The 20,410-nt window shown below is 43.9% G+C and overlaps 1 protein-coding gene across 1 annotated transcript in view; it reads left to right on the top strand.

Moving 5' to 3' along the window:
- Window positions 1-4,869: 4,869 nt before the first annotated feature.
- Window positions 4,870-20,410, top strand: part of LOC137608143 (nuclear receptor coactivator 3-like) — a 55,396-nt gene continuing 39,855 nt past the window's right edge. The window contains exon 1 of the mRNA XM_068334228.1: window positions 4,870-5,008. The gene's annotated coding sequence lies outside the window, so the exon portion shown is untranslated. The remainder of the gene's footprint in view (window positions 5,009-20,410) is intronic.

The following is a 20,410-nucleotide window of genomic DNA, read 5'->3' as shown; positions in this document are numbered from 1 at the left end:
GTTATGTCTACAGGGTTATATCTGTATGGTTACGTCTGCATGGTTATGTCTGCATTTTATGTCTGCATGGTTATTTCTATGGTTATGTCTGTATGGTTACGTCTGCATGGTTATGTCTGCATGCTATGTCTGTATGGTTATGTCTGTATGGTTATGTCTGCAGGGTTATGTCTGCATGTTATGTCTGCATGGGTATGTCTATGGTTATGTCTGTATGGTTACGTCTGCGTGGTTATGTCTGCATGGTTATGTCTGCATTGTTATGTCTACAGGGTTATGTCTGCATGGTTATGTCTGCATTGTTATGTCTACAGGGTTATGTCTGCATGTTATGTCTGTATGGTTATGTCTGTAGGGTTATGTCTGTATGGTTATGTCTGTAGGGTTATGTCTGTATGGTTACGTCTGCATGGTTATGTCTGTATGGTTATGTCTGCATGTTATGTCTGTATGGTTATGTCTGTAGGGTTATGTCTGTATGGTTATGTCTGCAGGGTTATGTCTGCATGTTATGTCTGTATGGTTATGTCTGCATGGTTATGTCTGCATGTTATGTCTGTATGGTTATGTCTGTAGGGTTATGTCTGTAGGGTTATGTCTGTAAGGTTATGTCTGTATGGTTATGTCTGTATGGTTATGTCTGTATGGTTGTGTCTAAAGGGTTCAGTTCTGATCTTAATTCTGTCCTCAGAATAAAGAGAGAATTCTGAGTCTTGTAACAATTCTGAGAATAAAGTCAGAATTCTGAAATATTGAGACTGATGTCTGAATTCCGGGATTAAAGTTTCTGAGATTAAAATCAATCAAAATTCTGTTAATATTTTTTTATAATCTGTTCTATAAATGTAATCATATCTATTTAAACCTGATTGAATAATTATTATTATATTATCTTCATGTATATTGTGTTCTTGTCACTTTTCAGTCTTCATACCTCACTTCTGTGGTCAGAACTTGTCCTGTCGTCTCCTACATTCTAAGTGACGCACAACAAACTGTGTGCTAATAAAACTGTGACGGTCCTCCATCCACAGCGTCACGCTCTGACGCACTAAAACTGTTAATTAATACAGTTAACTGACGCTGCTTCGACTCTGTGACTCTGTTATGTTCGTGCACCTTTTTCATCACATCAGGTTTAATTTGGTGCCGTTTTCATTCTCTTTATGCTTCCAGCTACACTTTGCAATCCACCAAAAGATGGACAATAAGTACTGTAATAATTTGGTTTCAAATATTTGTAGAAATGCAACCTGAAGCCAGCTGGCTATGGAAAACCAATTCTACTGTTTCCCTCTGCTGGGATCAGTCCTAACAAATTAAAGTTTGTCGCTCCGAAAAGCAATAGCAGCACATTCCCTGAAAAACAGTGTTCACAGATACCCTCAAGAGTTATTCCTGTTTCTGAAGAACATGTTTAAACACAATTATTTGCAAACAAATGTCTGAAGCACTAAATTCTAACAATAATCCAATTTCAGCTTTGCCGTTTGTGATCATTTTGAAACGGATACTCAGTCTGGTGTTTTTAATAATCAAACTCCGCCAAGAAGAACTCGTCTCTAAACAAGGATCACGCCGGCGGTTTCTCCTGCTTTAGCCCAATTATTACCAACAGATTTTATATCACTGCCTCTCCAAATCATATTAGTGTTGTAGGATTCTGAATCTCAAGGAGGCATTAGTTTCCTCTCATTTAGTGTGGAGCAAAAATCAGCTTTTATATCAAATTCTAAAACACACTTCCAGCCAAAAGTTCATTTGTGATGACCTGAAAAAGTCCAAACCGAATGTTTGCTGCGCTGAATGATGAATAATTTGAAGGAAACAATTTATGAGATGAACGCCTTTACATGATGTTTGTGTGAAACTTCACTGACTTTGGTTTTTCACATCTCCGTGTGGTTTCTTACATTACACTGTTTTTGGCAGAAGCTTAACCTCTAATCATTAATTCATCTGAATTTATTAAACTGGTCTCTGAGATGACAGTCTAGTCTTCACTTTATTCAGTTTTCTCATTTCTGTGAAACACTTGCAAGAAAAGGTGCACATCATCATCATCATCATCATCATCATCATCATCATCATCATCATCAGACTGGTAGGTCCTGATGACATCATCCGATCCCTGATGGTGAAACTTTTAAATATAATTTAATAGAATATAATACAATAATTTCAACGGTCGTCCACGTGTCACATCCCAGAATGATCCACACGGCTGTCGTCCTGGAGACAGTCGGTACAAGGAGGAGGAGGATTTTGCTGCTGATGGTGTAAAGAGTTCGACGCTCCTCTCGTGTCACCTGAGAAAATTCTACACTTGTGTGTTTTTTGTCACGTCTGCAGATGTTACAGATTTAATACATTAATGATCATTAAAAGATAATGAGGAACAAAATCCAGTTTATTCTCATGTCACATAAACCAGCTGCATTTTCCGTTTCCACGTGTTTGACAGAATTACTTGTTTAAATCTAACTTCCTGTCTTCACTTCTTTTAGATAAATAACAGCAATTTAGTTTTCACACTTCCCATCAAATGTGCTCTGATTTCTTTTTCAGGTGACTTAAAACGTCTAAAGATGCTTGGCTTTCTTTTTCAGAAGAAGCTTCTGAAGGTTTTCATCCCTTTATTCCTCCGTTCAGTTTTATTCTGATGAATTATTCCACATCCATGATGATAATGGACCTGAACCTTCTCCACAGCTCTGTTTCTCTCCATCTCTGTCCTCCACTCTTCCGTTCCCAGTCCAACTAGTCTACTCCACCTTCTTTAACTTCATCCGTGTTCCCGCTGCACCACTTTCTCTCCTCCTCCATCACACTGACATCCACACTTGCTTCTTCTCTCCCCTCTCCTCCATCACGCTGACAACTCCACACTCCTTTTCTCTCCTCTTTCCATATCCTGTGTTTCTTTAACACATAGATTTTTTTTTCTCCAGCTACAGTATCCCCTTCATTTCTTGTCAAAAAGCACCATTTGCAATCATCTGATATCTATCCTGTCTCCTCTCCTCTTTAGCTGCTTTAAGCTAAACTCCATCTCATCATCTCGTCTCAGTCCTCCGTCACCTTCCTGTTCTCATCTTCTTTCATTCCCGCTGTCATTGACACTACAGGAGCCACTCACTGTGTGTGTGTGTGTGTGTGTGTGTGTGTGTGTGTGTGTGTGTGTGTGTGTGTGTGTGTGTGTGTGTGTGTGTGTGTGTGTGTGTGTGTGTGTGTGTGTGTGTGTGTGTGTGTGTGTGTGTGTGCGCATCCCTCTATCTGTGCTCCAGTTCTCCTGGCGTCGCCATAGTGACGGACTTTAGTGCTGTCTGTCCCTGCCTTGTATGTCTTGGCAGCAGTCGGGGCGCCGGGGCCGACCTTTCCTGGTTCAGGGGCCACCCGGCCCTGCCAGCTCACATATGGGGCCCACATATGGAGACCTGGAGGGGGGACCAGAAGCCGGGGCCCTGGAATAAAAAAGCTGCAGGATGTGAAGCAGAATATTCTAATTCTTTACTCATGAACTGATTTGATAATAAATTAGTTATAACCAGTGTAGTTTTTCTTTAATTTCCAGATTACTATTACAAGCTTTTACAAACTCCTTATGAGATGAAATGAGACGCAAAGAAAATGTGGAAAATATGTACAACATAAGATTTACTCATCAGACAAGTTTTTTTTTTTTTAAATCTCGGTTATTGTGGAATATTTGAATAATTTTACCTCCTTTTTTCTTTTCAAATATATTCAAACAAGCCACATAGATCTGGGGAAAAAACATTCATTATTAAAATAAAATAGGAGCATAATTACGGGATTATTTTACTATAATTGGTCACCCACCAACGTCCCAGTTAGAATAAACTGTGTTTTTGTCAGTGTTCATCTCTGTTCGTTTTAACGCCTGTTGAACGGTTCAGGTGTTATTTTCTATTATTTTCTATGATTGCAGGCGTCGCTGCTTCCCGTTAAACGTGTCCGGTCCCATCCGGTAAAACCGAGCAGCGGGTGATGAGGATGAATCGTGTGAATGACCGTCTGTCTGCTTTTACGCGCGGTCGCCGTGACATTTATTTTGTAATCCGTGACGATGACGCGACGCAAAAAAAAAAAACACCAAATGACGACGACCTGTGGTTAACCTGTGATGGACTGCAGCAGAGCTACAGACAGAAATGAGGAAATAACTGGGGGGGGATCAACTTAAAGGACAGAAAAACAGGTTTTAAATGGATTTACGCGCGTTTTGGAAGCGAAAAAGCCGCGATGAACGAGCGCACAAACGTGGTTTCCTGCTTTTATTTATGAAGAAATATTTTTTGCACGCATTCCGGCTGACGGTTGGAGAATGAAGAAAAATTTTAAAACACAACGAGAAAATAAATGAGAACGTTTTTAAACCCGACGCGTCGTCGCGCTGAAGTTTGGCCCGCGTCCCCTCCTGTAGTCCAACCAGAAAGTTTCCAACCAAATCAAACAAACACGTCGGTTTACTTTACTAACACACACACACACACACACACACACACACACACACACACACACACAACACACACACACACACACACACACACACACACACACACACACACAAACACACACACACACACACACACACACACACACACACACACACACACACACACGTTGACGTTCGTCTGGAGCTGCTAGACGGGCAGCGCCCCCCCCCCCCTCCGCCTCTCTATCGCCTCTGCCCCCCCCACTCCCCCCGCCCCCCCCACCCCCCGCCCCCCGCCCCCCCCGCCCTGAGGTGGTGGCGTCAGCTGCTTGTAGTCCGTTTCCGCCTTGGACGCGCCAGACGCAGGCGCGACGCTTCGCTGTAAAAGAACTCGCTTACCCAGAAGCCACCGCGTTGCCTCAACTTCCAGAACTGGCTCCTCGGGCTTCGGGGACTATTTCCCATTTAAACAAACAGTGCCGAAGATGGCGGAGAGTTAACGGTGAGAAGAACAAATTAGCGCGCAGACCAGAGGGAAACGTCCGCAAGGTAAGCCCGCAAACTGCGCGCTCCCGCCGCCCCTGCGCTCCGTCTGCGGGGGGCAGCGGGACGCCGAAACGCAGCGATCCGACCGCGGATCCCGGCGGCGCAGAATACTGGCACAGGCTCGGTGCTGGGGGGCGCACGGTGCTGGGGGGCGCACGGTGCGTGCGGAGCGGAGATGCGGGGACCTGTTTGCGGTAGTTTCTTTTTGGTGTGCATGCGTGATGTGGTGCGTTCGCGCTGCAAAGCGAGCGGATCCGCGGCGCGGATCGTGCGGGATGGTCCGTTTTACGCGCAGGCTGGCGGAGCCCCCGCGTCAGCGGCGCAACACGGTTCATCCGGAGACTCGGGGGGAGTTGACACACACACACACACACACACACAGACGCACGCAGTTTAACGCACACGTGCCCACGGACACACACACACACACACACACACACACACACACACACACACACACACACACACACACACACACACACACACACACACACGTAAGCTATCGTGAGGTGTTTTCTCTCCCGGTTGTCTCCGCCTGAAAACGGCGCTACAGCTGATCCCGACGCTGGCGCAACGTGTGTGTGTGTGTGTGTGTGTGTGTGTGTGTGTGTGTGTGTGTGTGTGTGTGTGTGTGTGTGTGTGTGTGTCATTTACATGATGTTTGAGACTTGCTGTCGGTTCTGGTTCTGGAGGAACCCGGACGATGTCTGTCCTCTGCCGCTCGGCGCGCGTCACGCAGGAACATACATGTGAAACATACATGTGAAACATACATGTGAAACATACATGTGAAACATACATGTGTCATGAATGTGTGAAACAAACGAGGGAACGGTCACACACCGTCTGCTTCACGCTGTGTGTCTGCAGGGGGCAGTAACGTGGCCCCACGCACATCCACGGACTGTAACCCCGAAGGTCCGGTGTGTGTGTGTGTGTGTGTGTGTGTGTGTGTGTGTGTGTGTGTGTGTGTGTGTGTGTGTGTGTGTGTGTGTGTGTGTGTGTCACCATGTCCTTGAGCCGTCCTCCTATGTGACTCTGGGTAATAGAGTTTCCTGTTCATTGTGTGTAAACAGTATTTGAATGGAAGTCAAGGAGATGGTTTGTGCTCATGCGCACAGGTGAGGGGTGTCAGATGGGTGGTGGGGGGTCACACTACGGGTGGATGGGGGTGCAGCTCGGGGGGCCTTTATGGCATCAAATAGTCTCGTTTTTTTATTACAGCCCAGCCTCTTTCCCTCGCCCTGCCGTTCACATCGGTTTGATCCTGATCCGTTCACATCGGTTTGATCCTGATCCGTTCACATCGGTTTGATCCTGATCCGTTCACATCGGTTTGATCTGGATCCGTCCACTTCGGTGTGATCCTGATCCGTTCACATCGGTTTGATCCCGATCTGTCCACGGAATCATTTACGTCACAACAGGTTCATGTTGTCACAACATCTACTAGTGTTTCACCTGAAGGTGAAGGTGTGAACGAGGGTCTTCCTGGTGTCGTTGACCTGGTGATGATCTGGTGTGAATCTGAATTGACCTGTTTTCACCGTTCACACGTCTCTATTAAACCTCTTTTCTCCTGTGATGTCCTGAAAGCTGTAAACATCCAATCCATCCTGATTGGTTCCTCTTGATGGTTCTGGTGTCACACTTGTGGGTTATCTGCTCAGGTAGAGGGGCGTGGCATCGATAAACCACGCCCCCCCGTGACAGGTTTACAGTCTGAATCTTGGACACGCGCTGCGACCTGGATGCTTTCTGCTGGGCGGCGGCCACAAGGCTTTAGTGGATGGCGGGATGAAGGCTTGGAGGGGGGGGTGACAGTGATCCATGATGTTTGCTGAATGGAGCTGGGGGGGGAGGGGACAGAGGTTAGCAGGGGATGCTGGTGACTGGGTCAGGCGCTGGGGGCAGGGCTCACTGAAGCTTATCGGGAGGGAGGCGGGACCTGGCTCGCTAATGGGAGGAGCTGTGGGGGGGGGCGTGGACCCAAGAGGGCGGGGCTCAGGTGGAGCCTCATGCTGGAACTCCACCTGGCATTTGGTTTGGGTCCATTGGTGATCGTGTTTCTGCCCGACACAACCCGACACAATGCATTGTGGGGGATTTGTTGAACGTCCTCGTTCCAGTTTGTTGAATTAATCTGTTGTCCTGTTGGTTTCCTGTGTGCAAAAATGTTCTCAGTTAAACGTCAGTTTTCCGAAAATAATACACAGAAAAAACAAAAATCAAGTTCACATAATTTTACTCCACTTTACGTCAGTCTGCCACAAATATTAGATTCATAAAATCACTAGTTAACTGTTAAAAACGCATAAAATTATGTTATTGTAAAATAAATCAGAATGAAAACATATAATATATTATTTGCCCTTAGCAACCCCCGTGACCTACAAGAGGAAGAGGAGCTGAAGACGAGACGGAGACTTTTTTTATTCTGTACTATATTAAAAAATAAAAATTTAATCGTTCATCAGCTTAAAATAAATTCATATTAACCAAATATTATTAAAATGCATACATTAATAAAGTTAAGCACTAGAACTCAAGAAGCCTCTTGGATCGGAGATGGAAGATCTTCAAGAAACTTTCTTAAAGTCCAGTGGATTGATTTAAAAAGGTTTGGAGAACTGATACCTGGGGAACACACACACACACACACACACACACACACACACACACATTTTGTCTAATCTACAACAAATAAAAACAGACAAACAAACACATGATGTCACGCTTCAGGCTACAAACAGACCGATGGGCGTGTCTCAAACGTCTCACCTCCGATCTTAAACTGATGGCATCAGAATCTATTTATTAAAAATAGATTCTGAATGTCAGTCCTGTTTGTGTTCTGTTGGGTCCATTTCATCATGTTCAGAACTTTTTACCCCCCCCATTACGGCGGGCCCCTGGGGTCAGGACCCCCAGAACCAACTTAGCCGTAAAGTGATCAGGAGGCGACGCTTTGCTGCCGCTCTGATAGCGAGTCAGTTGACAGGGGAATTATGTGTCGGGTTTAACTTTGACACCCAAATAAGATCAATTTTATCGCACAGCAAACACTTTGAAACCAGAAATACTGGCCACATCCAATTAAAAAAAACCCACACATCTTGTCTGCTCTCAAGGCTCTCGGTGCGTCGTTCCACTCCGCTATCAATGAAAGCTCTTCAGCGTCTTTTCAAACCTTTAGAGTTTTATTGAGCAGCAGAGGAATAAGCTTCTCCTGGAGTGTTATAGATCATCTCCGTTACACATTGATTCCGTTGTTTTTATCGCTAGAAAGACGTCCACAAGTCCTCGACCCTCAGATGAGCCCTAAAAGACGGGATTCCATTAATAATGCAGACACAACTTCATTGACGGTTCAGCGGGGAGATGACAGTAGAAGAAGAAACGACTCGTCCGTGTTGAAAATAGCGTTAGAATAATAGAACATTATTTAGCGGAATGAAATCACACACACAAAAAAACAAAACACACACACACACACACACACTGTGTGTGTTTAGAGTCAGAAACAGTCGTAGCAATAATAGATGGAACAGATGAAGCTGAGGATAATAAACGTCACCGCCAACTTTTAATGCATCTCTGAGTTCACCTGTTAAGGTTATTCCATTTAATCCCGAAAACAAGTCAAATCTACATTTTCTCTTTTTTTAGTTATGCCTAGTCCAGGATTATATGTAGGCCTAGTCTAGGATTATAGGGTAGGCCTAGTCTAGGACTATAGGGTAGGCATAGTCTAGGATTATAGGGTAGGCATAGTCTAGGATTATAGGGTAGGCCTAGTCTAGGATTATAGGGTAGGCCTAGTCTAGGATTGTAGGGTAGGCCTAGACCAGGATTATAGGGTAGGCATAGTCTAGGATTATAGGGTAGGCATAGTCTAGGATTATAGGGTAGGCATAGTCTAGGATTATAAAGTAGGCCTAGTCTAGGATTATAGGGTAGGCCTAGTCTAGGATTGTAGGGTAGGCCTAGACCAGGATTGTAGGGTAGGCATAGTCTAGGATTATAGGGTAGGCATAGTCTAGGATTATAGGGTAGGCCTAGTCTAGGATTATAGGGTAGGCCTAGTCTAGGATTATAAAGTAGGCCTAGTCTAGGATTATAGGGTAGGCATAGTCTAGGATTATAGGGTAGGCATAGTCTAGGATTCAAAAGTAGGCCTAATCTAGAATTAAATGGTAGGCATAGTTTAGGATTATAGAGTAGGCGTAGTCTAGGAATATAGGGTGGACGTAGCCCAGGATTATAGTGTAGGCCTAGCCCAGGATTATAGGTAGGTTTAGCCCAGGATTATAGGGTAGGCCTGACCCAGGATTAGAGGGTAGGCGAAGTCTAGGATTATAGGTCAGGCATAGTCTAGGATTATAGGGTGGGTGTCGTCTAGGATTATATGGTAGGTTTAGCCCAGGATTATGTGTAGGCCTAGCCCAGGAATAAATACCATGTATTCTCCAAACTTTGTGTGTTCATGTCAGCGCTGTCTTTGTACAGCCTGGTTTTCTTTTGTGTGAGTAAATGTGTGGGATGGGGGGGCGAGGGGGGGCTGGGATGAGGAGGGGGGAGGAGACGTGGAGAGTCATTTTATTAACGCGGCGACTCCCGCTAAAATTCAGGGAGTGCTGTTGCATCCAGCTGTTACTGGTTGCGCGAGGCTTGGTTGCCATGGCAACACAACCCTGTTCAAGGTCGTTCATCCAGCTCTGAACTGAGCAGCGTGCTGCACAGAGGATGCAGGGGGGGGGGCTACTTCAAAGTGACCAATCAAAAGCACTTCAGTCACGTTGTGGTTGGAGAACAAACTCAGACCTACACACACACACACACACACACACACACACACACACACACACACACACACACACACACACACACACACACACACACACACACACACACACACACACTATCTTCCATAAAGAAACAAACAGAGAACCTCTGGCCTTGGGGCTTGTGGGTTCTTTTGCCAGCTGATAAAATATGGAGCTGGCTGGTGGGAGTTTTGGGGGGGGGGGTACTATCGGTGGGGAAGGAGAGCAGCAGAGCCTGACTGAGTGTCCCTTTCCCTAACGGTGCACCACTGGGGGGTACCTGGTGCATTGATGGGGGGCTACCTGGGGTGTCTTCCACCGCCTCTGCTCTCCTGAGAGCTGCAGCATCCGTCCACGTTCTGGAGAACGTCTCATATCATACAGGGAGGAGTACACCTGAGCACCAGCTGGTGCACCTTTATTGCCCCGCCCCGCCCTGCCCCGCCCTGCCCCGCCCTACTGGTCCACATATAAATTCATTGAAGAGACACTGAAGAGGTATTCTACCTCCATGTCAACGTAGTTTTATGATGCATTATATGTGTAACCCAGGACAGTAGAACCTCAGATTATAATACAGTAGAACCTGTAATTATAATACAGTAGAACCTTAGATTATAATACAGTAGAACTTCAGATTATAATGCAGTAGAACTTCAGATTATACTACAGTAGAACCTCATATTATGATACAGTAGAACCTCAGATAATAATACAGTAAACCTCAGATTATAATACAGTAGAACTTCAGATTATAATACAGTAGAACCTCAGATTATAATACAGTAGAATCTCTGATTATAACAGTAAACCTCACATTATAATACAGTAGAACTTCAGATTATAATACAGTAGAACCTCAGATAATAATACAGTAGAACCACCGATTATAAAACAGTAGAATCTCTGATTATAACACTGTAAAACCTCAGATTATAATACAGTAGAACTTCAGATTAAAATACAGTAGAATTTCAGATTATACTACAGTAGAACCACAGATTGTAATTCAGTAGAACCTCAGATTATAATACAGTAGAATCTCTAATCATAACACAGTAGAACCTCAGATTGTAATACAATAGAACCTCAGATAATAATACAGTAGAACCTCAGATAATAATACAGTAGAACCTCAAATTATAATACAGTAGAATCTCTGATTGTAACACAGTAGAACCTCAGATAATAATGCAGTAGAACCTTCGATTATAATACAGTAGAATCTCTGATTATAATACAGTAGAACCTCTTTATAAAGTAGAACCTCAGATTATAATACAGCATTAGGAGGTTCCACTGTATTATTATCTGAGATTCCGCTATGTTATAATCCGAGGTTCTACTGTATTATAATTTGAGGTTTTACTGTATTATAATTTGAGGTTCTACTGTATTATAATCTGAGGTTCTACTGTATTATAATCTGAGGTTCCATTGGGTCGGTGTTGTGCTGTTATAGTTTGTTGTTGTGCAACGTTCATAAAAATAGCGATAGACTCCCTGTTTTCTCGTAGCGAACACGTCATCGTTGGCGGTCGGTGATGGTTTAGAGTGTGTGTGTGTGTGTGTGTGTGTGTGTGTGTGTGTGTGTGTGTGTGTGTTAGAATAACACACACCGTGTTGCCTTCCTGTGAGTCTCCAGGAGAGGAGAGCTGGTTTGAGATGGAGGAGAGGCTTTAGGTGCGTATTTCTTCCTGCTGTAAGGTAATAAATAGCCATTAAAAGGGTCCTCAGGAGGGTGTGTGTGTGTGTGTGTGTCTACTGTGTCGCTCTGTTTTTTTTAAACGTATTTTCCGTCATAAAAATGCAGACCTAATTTATGTACTTCAGTGGCCTGAACACACACACACACATACACACACACACACATACACACACACACACACACACACACACACACACACACACACACACACACACACACACACACACACACACACACACAGAGGTAAATGGTACCAGCTGCAGTGGCTTCAACTCTGCTTGAACCTGGCTGCTACGTGACCAGATCCCCAACGCCATTCTCTCCTGTCCTGTCGTCCCCTCAGTGGCCACGCCCCCTGCATCTCACTTACCACACCATCACACACACACACACACACACACACACACACACACACACACACACACTGCTGCTCACAGCATCACTCATCTACAGCAGGAGATCACGGTGAGCTCCACCACCTTGATTTGACATATCCTGCTTTGGCCTCGTCTGATTGGTCGGTTCTCTGCTTTCCCTTCTGAGGTCACGCTGTTGCTGCGGTGACGTCATGGAGGCTTGTTTATTTGCACCTCCTGTCAAGCTCGATTACACTGTCCTGAATACAACAGTACCTGATAGCATTAGTCGTTCTTTTATGCTTCATTCTAACCGTTAGCGTCCTCAAACGGGTCGCCGCCGCCACCGCGGGTCGACGGAACAACAAGAAACAAGAAGGAAATGATGCATCCCGATAAACCCACACGTGAAAACATAGAAAATAAAAAAAAATCAATATATAAAAGTGGGGGGGGGTTCTGACAGAACTCATCAGAACGTTGCGTCCTGCACCCGTCTGACCTCCAGCGAAGCGGAGAAGCCAATTTAACCCAGGGATTATTAGCAAGAATAAAATTTAAATAATAAGCTGGTGATTACTTCTATTGTGGAAAGAAACAATCAATGGTTCATCTGTTCTACTACAAAATGCAGTTGTTCCATCTTGACATGTGGAACACCTCCACTCGTTTCCTAAAGGTTTACCTAGTAATTTGTTTCATTCATAAAACAGTTTAAAAAAGTGCAGAAAATGAATAGACGTACGAAAAAGAGACGGTTTGAATATCCACAACATTCACTGCTTCCCCCGCCAAGTTTCACGAAAATCTGTCAAAACGATTTGTGTGTAATCAGACGGATCAGCCAGTGGGCGTGTCACGGGCGTGTCACGGGCGTGTCACGGGCGTGTCACGGGCGTGTCACGGGCGTGTCACCTTTGGCTCCGTGGCGTTCAGTCGTTTTTAAGTGCAGAAACCCAGTGGAACATAAAGTGGTGTCGTCTGCTTCCGCGTTGTTTCTGAGCAAACACGGATCCGTCTGCTCAAACGTTCCCCCGTTATGTCGACGATGACCTTTAATTCGTGAGCGTTTGATGACATGATTTCCAACACGAACAGATTCTACACCAACTCCCCCACAGGTTTCTGGGCTGGAGGTGCTTAGAAAATTCAATAATTTATGCAGAGTGAAAGTTAATACGCGTCTTTACGAGCAGCTCGTCGTCTTCCTCCTACAACTGGTCTGCAGAGAGCGATTCTCATCGTGTGACTTTTTATTTGGTTTTAGTTACTGCTTTACTGAAATCATATCAATGCACAAATTGAGTGGAGTGGCCCCACTGAGGACGTTACTAGTTTTTCTCCCAGTCGTCCATGTGCAGGATTTATTTAAAGTGCATTTATCTGTAATGCAGGTACAGATAGATACACACACACACACACACACACACACACACACACACACACACACACACACACACACACACACACACACACACACACACCCGTTTAGTGATGGATCCCATTTTTGGACCAGGAAGCGGTGTCGATACCTTAAACCACATGTGGCAAACTCAAGGCCCCGGGGGCCAAGTGTGGGCCCCCCCACATCACTTTAAGTGGCCCGCGAGAGCAGTGAAGATCAGAGTGTTTAATAATAAATTTGCCGGAAGTGCTTTGACCAAAAACTAAATGTCCCACAATGCAACAGTTATGCCCATTTTAACATTGGCAAAAAAAATTATCAAAGATTTTATTTTATATTTTATATTTAAGATAAGATATACTTTATTAATCTCAAACTGGGAAATTTTTTAAAAAAAGATAAATAAATCTTTATATACGGATCTATGTTATAACAGAGCAATAAGCAAACTGCGATGTTTGTAATTTGAGTCAATAATAAATTTAGAGTTATTTAACATTAAGGAGGAGTTACATTTATTTTACATTACATTGACTTAGGTTAGTTACATTTATAAGTTACATCTGACGTTATGCTGATGTGGCCCTCGGTGACTCGGGGGGGGTTTGAGACGCGAGCACACGACACGCAGAGAAGACGGGAACTCAGGCTTTAGTCAAACTGCTGAATCTCACATTCTAGTGTGAATGGGGACCGAGCGGCGTTAGCTTCACCCATCTGTTTCTGCAGAAGTGGAAAGAAGCTTTCCGTGCAGGGAGGGAGGGGGTGAGGGATGGGCGGTGGTGGTGGTGGTGGGGGGGTCCGGTTGAATCAGCTTTTCCTCTCTAATTTTCTTTTGCTGCCTCCTTCGCTCACAAGGATCCTGTTAGTCGTGCGAGATCCCAGTCGTAGTAAAGAGGCAGCGACGAGCTGTCTGCAGGAAAAAAAAAAAAACAGGTCAGAAGTGAAATATTTATTTGATGCAATGTGAGATAATGATTCTCCTTTTGCTTCTCTTCTGGTGGCTTTTTTTCTTTTATAACTGCTCAGTTTCTTTTCCATACAACATCTGAAAGTACGTTAAAAAAAAAAAACTTTTAAAAAAAACGCAGCCTTGACTCGTTTTTAAGATCCGTCCTTCTCCCTGTTCACACATGAATGTTCCCGCGTCTCAGCTGGAAATGGTCAGGATGAAATATCATCTCCTCTTGGACTCCTGCTGCCCACTCAGGTAAACACCAGGTGAGCGGCTTCGGCCCCGCCTGCAGATCCACACCCAGAGGGCCGCTGGTGACGTTCACGAGCTTCTCCTCACTTTCTTTACTGATTTCGGCTGAAACTGGATCGTGTTTCAGGGATAAAATATTCCTGGTTTTCCCTCCGACGGACGACGTCCCCTCTCCCTGAACCCGTGGTGATGTATGGGTTTCCTGATGAACGGATCGTTTTACATGTAGCTGAACTAACCGCTAAGTGCTGCTAAACGTAACGGGGCTCCGGGGCCTCCAGGTGAACCCTGACCGGACTGACACAGGTTGATCGAGACGCGTTTTACAAACGTAAATGGAGAACCGCTGTGGTTTTTGGTAGAGTTCCTGCCAGTTGGACGTATAGCTGCCCGACGAGGTCCATAAAACACAGTTCTGGTTATCGCTGTTCTACGTCAATCAAGTTCCTCTCTACCCCAATCACTCACAGTTTTTTGTTTCACACAGGCTGTAAAAAAAAACCCAAAAAAACCATTCACCTCACCAGCTGTAGGCTATTAAGAAAAATAAATCCTACAGGCAAACCTCGGTTTACGACCACAATTTGTTCCTGAAGGCTGTTCAAATAGCGATTTTGTTCGAATTCCAAATACATTTTTCCCATTACAAATAATGTAAATGGTCTTAATCCGTTCCAAGACGCCAACAGAATGTTATTTCATAATGTCATTTATATATCAAATTGTATAGTAATGAAACATATCAAAGAAATGTAAAAGAAAGAAGCAAACAGGAGAAAGAAAGAAAAAGAACAAGGACGTAATCAGGTTAGCCTAAGGTACGACTTACCGTCGTCTTTTGGACAGAAGTTTACGGTACCGTAACTCGTACCGTAGGCAATGGAACGCAAGTTAAGTGAAAAATTATTGAGTAAACTAAAATAAAAAGGACATTACCGTCACGTTTTCTCTCGACTTTTCTCGCCTTTATCGCGCTTGGCGGCGAGACAAAGGTATTTGTTTCGCGTTCGACTTCCAAATTTTGTTCAACTTCTAAGACAAAAAAATTCTAATTTTTTTGGTCGAATTCCAATTTGTTCGATGTCTAAAGCGTTCGAAAACCAAGGTTTGCTTGCACTTAAACCTGCGTTCTGAGGACCAGTTAGCATTTAGCTAACATCTGCTTGTCTGTATGCATACAGTCACATTGAAATGTTGGCTATCATTTGAATTTAGTCGATTCTGATTCCGGTTCTGTTTTTTAAGTTCTGCTTTTTTGACGACTCTCAATTCCGCTTGTTTTAGAGAGGCAGTCAAAACAGGTCAGATGCTGATTTTACGGAAGAAAAATGTGTTTAAAATTCCTTTACATAAGCCATTCTAACTAAAAGGTTTCTTCATTTTGAACGACTCGTTCATATATTGATGGAACTTTGCCTCTGAGTTACTGACAGTAGCAATCTGCGGACGTTCACCTAGGAAAAACCTGTTTTTCAGTATTTACAGAAGCTGAAACCAAACTAGAACAGGCGAAATCTATGTAGGAAATGATATTTAGACCTAAACAAAATGTAGATTTCGTGGTGATTCCAGTGGTTTTGAAACCACTTCCAGTTGGACTTTGTTCGAGTTTTTCTCAACAGAAGTTCCCAACCTCCACATATCATCACATTGTCAATTCCAGCCCCAAAGAAACGTCAGCCCATCGCGATTTTGTAATCGGTGGTGATGCCTGTTCTAAACATCAGGAATGTGAATGTAGGTTCACTTCCTGTTTGCTGCTGGTCTATGTTTACACTTCCATCATGAATTGTACCTTTTATTTAGGATGAATGTTGATTGCTCAGACTTTTCCGTCTCCTCGTATCAAAAGCAGGTGACCGGTGTTTATGGGATAGTACAGTAAATACACAAAGACAGTGGAAAGATTTTTCAAAGGGCTCCAAGCAAAGCCTTGGTGCGCCAAGTAAAGTATGTGTTAGCCCAGCACGATCTCGTTCTCTATCTCGCCACAGCTAAAAATAACACCAGTCCTTCCAAGACTGCACAGAGGGAGGGAGGGAGGGAGGGAGGGAAAAACAGCCGAGGGTGGAGGCAGGGGAGAAGGAGAACATTGAGATGATGGGATGAGAGGGGAGGCAGAGGGGGAGAACAACAGTCAGAGTGAGAGAAGGGTAGAGGAGAGAGAGACGAGGTACAAGGACTAAAGGAAAACAAGCCATTAATAATTTACCTGGAGGACACTTCGAGGTTGACCTTTACTTCTGGTCAGCTAAGAATTGTGTAATGTTGGGGAAGTTTCTCACATGATATGACTGATTTCTACCATCTAGAAATCTGTAGTGATTGGTTCTGTTTGCACAGCAACCAATCACATCCAAAATAGATCTGTGAAGAAACAAAAACAGGTACGACTGAGGAGATGAAAGACTATCTAGGAACACTGATCAAAAGGATGCACCAGTTTCCAGCTAGGATTGGGTGATCACGACTGAATTTATTAATCTACTGGATGATAATATCAACTCTCAGACTCAAGATCTCCTGGCAAAGTTTCTTTTCTGACTGTAGCAAGAAGGTAAAACCCCTCTTTGCTCAGTCCTCACCGTGTCTCAACTGTAGTCTTTATCTTATCCAGATGGTGCTGTGGCAGAAATCTTTAGCTGCTTCAGTCAGCCAAGAAAACGCCATCTCCCATCACCAGGAAAGGAAATAACCTGACCTACCCTCACTTCCCTGCCAGTGAGGATTCAACATAGATGTCCATTCCTGTTTTAAAACTGTGTTTGTGTTTTGCTGGGCCTCTGAAGCCTGAAGTTAACTGGCTAGCTTAGTCTCTCACAGCTGTCAGCCAGTCGGTCCAGTTCAAGGATTTCGTCTCAAAGTTTTTCCCAGAGGCAAGGGTCAAAATGGAATGAAACCGTTTGAAAGACAAACAAGCTCCACAAAGGAGGTGAGGAGGGTGGAGTTAAAGAGGCAAACCAAAAACAAAAAAACAGGTTTGGCACAAAGGTGTGCACCCAATCCAGAGCAAACAACCCCAAAAAGGTAGGCAAGTGCAAAGTCTAAACACAAGTTAAGTCTGTAAAATTAACTTTAGTGTCTTAGGGGGAACACCGACGCAGGTGATGCCAGTCTGGATGGGGCCAGACAACCAATCAAGAAAAAAGACCCAAGAAGCAGGAAGTAACTAGCTTGCTGTGGGCAAAAGAGACAGGATGTTTAGAGAGAACCTTCAAAATAAAACAAATATGCAAAAAACCCAAATCATGACAATCAAGGACCTCCTGTCTGCTAAATATTATCAGTGATACTTGGCTATTTAGCCCTAAACTGCTTCGTTCAAGGTGTCGTAGTTCTTCAGTAGCTGCTGTACTTAGGAAGCTAAGGCGACTACCTGGACCGAGGGGCTAAAAATGAGCACTTGTTTGATTGTCGGTGTTTGAAAATGTCAGCCTCTCCATGTCTTTACGATGTTGAAATTATTTCCGACTTTTTCCTATTATTTAACTTTCCAAAACAGAAGAAGATCCGATGGTTGACTTGTTGCCTTACCTGTCCAGGTTTCTGTGTGACAGGGAGCAGGATTTAAACATCTATATCAAGCTCTCGTTTCATTGTTGCTCACATTGGAGTCCAGGACCACGATTGCCTTTGAGTAGAAACGGGCCAGAAGTCTATGCAATTATTCCTCAATTGTCAGATACGTTCCTTTCAGTCTGGCCTTTCATAAGGAAATGTTCCGCAGGCAGTAGTCGCATTGCATGATGGACTATATCAAGTAAGGTAAATGGAGACAATTCCATCTCGCTGCTCGTTATCCATGACTAATCTACAATCTTGTTCATCTCCTGTAGATCCAGCCGACATTTTAACATTGTTATGGTAGATTATGGTATTAAATTTTTTTTTTTTCCGAATGATTACCCAGCCCAGCTTTTAGAGCTTTATGCCCGTCTCAAGTTTTATATACAGGAATGGATGTGATGATGAAAAAGAGCCTTAGAGACGGGACAAAGGGCAGAAAAACAGGAAGCAGCGACGTGTAAACACTGTGAAGGAAGATGAATCCAAATTGCTTCACTGGAGTTTTCATTAGTGACTTCTTGCTTTCTTCAAAAAGTGGCAGGAAGTAATACACCGTTTGTAATCGTGCAAGTTGTTTTGCTTTCCTTCTCTGCTCTATGGATTCTGAAGGTTTTTCTGACCTTTCAACTCACCATCACTCTGAAACACACAAATTCAATTCGGATTAGTCGGCTGTAATTTGTGACTGCTTTGCCTTTTAACCTGGATCCTGACCCGTTTCAGCTGCACAGAACAACAGGAATACCACCGCTGGCGGTCAGGAACACGGTTGTTATGGCGGCGTTGTCACGACACTGAGATGTGTGTGTGTGTGTTTGTTTTTCAGTGAGTTGGTATTTACCAGCAAAACAAACCCAGGACCGGTCCTAGTGAAGGGGCGGGGACACGGCCATGCTTAGCGTAGCATCATGGTTTGTGTTTGCTTCTCCAGCACAAAACAAGGAGGCGACAAGACTTTTTGTGGTAGTGCCACTGGGTGTTTCTGGGGGGGTTCTAGCAGTAGAATAAAGGTCAATGCAGTTGACATAGTTAAATTTCAAGAGTTTTTCAGACAGTCCAGTCCACGTTGCTGTGTAACCTTAAACCCTAGGGTAACCGGGGCCTCTGTCCCTCAGGCGTTGAGTCTGTTACAAAGACAGGTTAGTCCGATTAGAATGTTTGTCCGCATGCCGGGCAGTTTTACAGGTTGTTTTGTGGGGAATGCATGACTTTTTAGGTATTAAATCTTTTGCTCTACCACCAATAACTGGAGGTAGTACTTTTTGGGATGTCTGCAAATATTGGAAGAACAATGTCTTTTAAGGACAGTTAGAACAACAACATTTTTGGACTTGTTAAATGGTCTTTTTGGAGCTGCCTTCCTGTAAAGTGACGTCTTTGCTGTTTCTTCTTGTAACCTGACGTTTAGTTGTCCTTTTTTAAAGGAAAGCAGCCTCCAAAAAGTGGAAATCTTCCATTGTGGCAATGCTGGAAGACTGTTAATTCATACTAATTCAAAAGTTATATGGAGAGCAACCTAATGATTCACTACAATAAGTTACAGCAGCCACAGTTTGTCCTGGTTTTTTTCAAGATCATTTCAGAACATTTAATGATTATCTGCTCTCGATAAACACATATTTAACTTTACACGTAAAGGTGACTTCCCATGATTCTCAGCTCTGTGTTTGACTCCTAGAGCAGTCAAAGGTCAAGTATCTCTGCATCCGATTTCGTCGATAGTCATCACCGACCTTTGGAAGGGCCAAGGATCGCACATCCTGGCTTCAAGCTCGCCGGCGTCACGCTGGCGTCCGCTTCAATCCACCCTTTCGCTTTCATTTGTGGTTTGTGTTCATTGAATGACTTCTGTTACAGCTTGTTGACCTCATCTCTGTTCATAATGGTGCAGCTGAAAAACAAGAATCCATTGAATCTAGAGTCTTATTGAAGACTTGAATCCCAAACATTTTGTGATGGCTTTTTGTTTTTATGGGCGGTTCACTGTCAGCTGTCAACCAATCAGACCTGGACCTGTGTCAAAGTCCACATGTACATCCTTTTAGACTCATCTAATAATGTAATAAAGACTTTGAAGGATCCAAATGAAAACTAATCATCTTCAGCGACTCCTTGTGCACCCGGTACAGAGGATTGCCGTTGGCTTCGTCACATGGTCCAACGGTAATGTCTGCAAACCCGCCGAGCTTGTGGCGCCGTCCTGCTGGACGTCTGTTGTTTTACCGGGAGAAAACAAAATTCCTTGTGTGCGTTCACATGCTTGGTCAATTCTAATAGAAACCTCCAACGCTATTGGTTCTAAAGATGTGGATTCAAAGATTTTCAAAAAAGCTTCA

This window comes from Antennarius striatus, chromosome 2, assembly GCF_040054535.1.
Source record: "Antennarius striatus isolate MH-2024 chromosome 2, ASM4005453v1, whole genome shotgun sequence".
NCBI classification, from domain to species: domain Eukaryota; kingdom Metazoa; phylum Chordata; class Actinopteri; order Lophiiformes; family Antennariidae; genus Antennarius; species Antennarius striatus.
Note: the sequence above shows the minus strand (reverse complement) of the source record. Positions and strands in the feature narration are given on the sequence as shown.